Source organism: Pimephales promelas, chromosome 9, assembly GCF_988280905.1.
Source record: "Pimephales promelas chromosome 9, fPimPro1.hap1.1, whole genome shotgun sequence".
Taxonomy (NCBI): Eukaryota; Metazoa; Chordata; class Actinopteri; order Cypriniformes; family Leuciscidae; genus Pimephales; species Pimephales promelas.
In genome coordinates, this window is record NC_142777.1 from 34,705,414 (window position 1) to 34,708,682 (window position 3,269).

Genomic DNA, 3,269 nt, shown 5'->3' on the forward strand with positions numbered 1-3,269 from the left:
CTATGGATCAAAACCCATCCGGCATGAGGTGACACTTTCTTGAAGGACAGCAGCAGCACACAAGTCTTTTACGAGATCTGGATGACGATAAAGTCAGTGCCTTACTATTTATCACTGTCATTCTGGAAACACCGTCCCTCCTGAGGAACAATAGGCTTCCTCAAGGGATAAACTGAAAAGCAGGGCTATTGTTTCTTGTTGCTAATCACCTTGCTGAGAGCTGACAATGAGTAATTACTGTGATCCTGAGGACTGCATCCTCGGCAGTGTCTAAACACAACCTGCTGTTGATGAATGGACCAATTGGTCTGCAGTCACATACAGCATTTGCATGCGATTCCCATGTAAGGTGTACTTTCTGACAGTGTATGGTAAGAGATTTACCTATACACAGACAAATACCCATAATCAAAACATGAAGAGGATGGTAATTGCGGCATGGTGGGGTAAATGATAATGCTGCAAGCTTGCCTCTATCTGTGTAATTGTAGAGTAAGCTGGAAATGACATGTTTAAGAAAAAAAAAAAAAACAGTGGGGATAACGGTAGATATTACACGATTTTCCTATTTATCTCTCTCAATCTACCTTTCAATCTTATTTTTTTTCAGTATTTTGTTGGCTAAGGCAAGCATCACTTTTCATTACGACAAGTTACACCGAGCCATCTATCTAGAAGCCAGAACATCATAGAAACTTGAGGATGTGCCCTTTTGACTTGGTTCAGTAAGCAACCATCCAAAACACCCTAGCAACCACATAGCAACATGTTTAAAAAAACAAAAACAAACTCAGAACACTTTCGCAACTGCATAGCATCACCCTGGCAACCACTCACCTTTTCTTCAAGTGACTCAGTGTCGCTCCATGGCACCGCCACCGTCCATCCTCCTTTTTTTTATTCCGACTCCATCAGCCCATCACAATCCACTGAGACTCCAGGGCCACACTCCCCTCCTTGATTACTCTCAGATAGACACCAGCCAGACCTGCACACAGAGCTGTTCATCAGCCACTTATAGCTGCATGCATGGCTGAATTTATGGTGGATGGCACAGAAGTGACATTGACCTTCCCTCTCAAATAAACACTCATGAGCTAAAGCACCTGTTAACTATGCAACACAGTACATGTGAATGACACACTCAATGTCATATTCAGCATGACAGCAAAACACCACCACCGCACATTTATATGTAGATGTGCTTGAATAATGATGCTTTCCTGATCTGGTCTCTCTTAAAAATGTGTTTTCTGTACTGACAGTGAAATATAATGTATTTTTTGACAGCACAACATATTTCATATGATATATAGACTACAAATTCAGAATTTCAACAATTCTCATCAATCAAATGCAACAAACACAAACATATGAAGTCATTCACAGTTAGAGATGGTTACAGAATATCAAATGCCTAAGACTAACAGAGCCCCTGAAGGGGAATAGTGGTGGGGGAAAAAATATGAGATGGGAGGGAAAATAAAAAGTCAATCCTTTTGAGTTCTCTTGTTTTGAGTTCCCCCGAGAAACATTGCATTTGCTCGCAAAACATTTCCGTTCCCCCGAGAAACTTTCGCATTCACTCGCAAAACGTTTTGAGCTCTTTCCGTGCGAATGCAAAGTATAAAATATTTTCTTGGGGGAAAGCTAAACATTTGCAAGAGAAACATTTTTTCCTTCATCACATATTTTTTTTTCCTTCACCATGTCCCTTAGGGGCTCCGTAGTATTGTACAATAATAGTATAATAATACTAAAATAACACTCCTGCTGAATATTAATACAACAAATATAGCTTTTCACACAGTCCAGTAAGCCAAAGACACTGACAAGTTATGATGTATTGGTTTATGTCAAGATGTCATAACAAAGACACCTTAAACAATGTCATATTTGCATTCAAAATGTCATTATTGAGCGAAAGACACTTAATGACAGTTGTCATATGCAAGCATAAACCCTACTTCATATTCATGTCATGGTTATGAAGGTGTCAAGCCAGTCTTATGCACACCCCTTCAAGTAAAGTGTTACCAAAAGATTTTGCAAAAATCTAGTTCCGTCTTGAGCTGTTTACTGTTTGTCCTTGCGGCTCTTATAACACTAACACAATTATTCAGGACAATTTTTTTTGAAGCAGCTCAAACAAATTGTACCAATCACTTTCAATAAAAAAAACACTGAAGAGCAAGAGAAATCCCAGGGCCTGGAGAGATATGTATAAGCTGAACAGTGACTGACAGCAGCAAATGACAGCACTTTACCACAGACTTGCTTTTCCCTTGTTGGTGTGAGGGGAATGAAGACAAGCCGATCAGAGAGGCCGCCGCATGCCGCTGGCACCCACCCGTTTGCAGTTAAATTACGGGTGGGGGTGAGACGGGTTCCTGCGGTGCTACACCGCTGTTTCTGTAGACCAGCAGTCAACGCTTCACCGTGAGATGAATGAAGACGAAAGGTGTCGTCAGTATGATTTGTCAAACAGTTTTAAAAGGATTTTAAAAAATGGCAGGTAGCTTCCTTCAGTGCAAGCTTGCCTTAAAGGACAAGTTCATTATTTTACACTTAAAGGATTAGTTCACTTTTAAACCTATGTCCCCCATGTCATTCAAGATGTCCACGTCTTTCTTTCTTCAGTCGCAAAGAAATTAAGGTTTTTGATGAAAACATTCCAGGATTTTCTCAATATAATGCACTTCAATGGGAACCAAACGGTTCAAGGTCCAAATGAGTTTCAGGGCAAACTGTTCAAAGGGCTTTAAACGACACCAGACGACGAATAAGGGTCTTATCTAGCGAAACGATCGGTCATTTCAAAAATAAATAAAAAAGTTGAAATTTTATAAGCACAAATGCTCGCCTTGCTCTGTTCTGTGATGAGCGTTCGTGACTCTCCTGTTCAAACTCGTTCAAAATGAACGAATCTTTTTTCGAGTCATGACTCGAAAGGGTCCTAAATAAGACCCTTATTCATCGTCTGGTGTCGCTTAAAGCCATTTGAAGCTGCACTGAAACTCATTTGGATCTTGAACCGTTTGGTTCCCAATGAAGTCCATTATATGGAGAAAAATCCTGGAATGTTTTCATCAAAAACCTTAATTTCTTTTCGACTGAAGAAAGAAAGACGTGGACATCTTGCATGACATGGGGGTGAGTAAATTATCAGCAAAAGTTTTTTTAACGTTTTTTTTTTTTAAATCAAAAATATAACATCTGTACATTTGTTTGTTGCAAATTTACAGACAATGCAATGCAAACTGAATTTT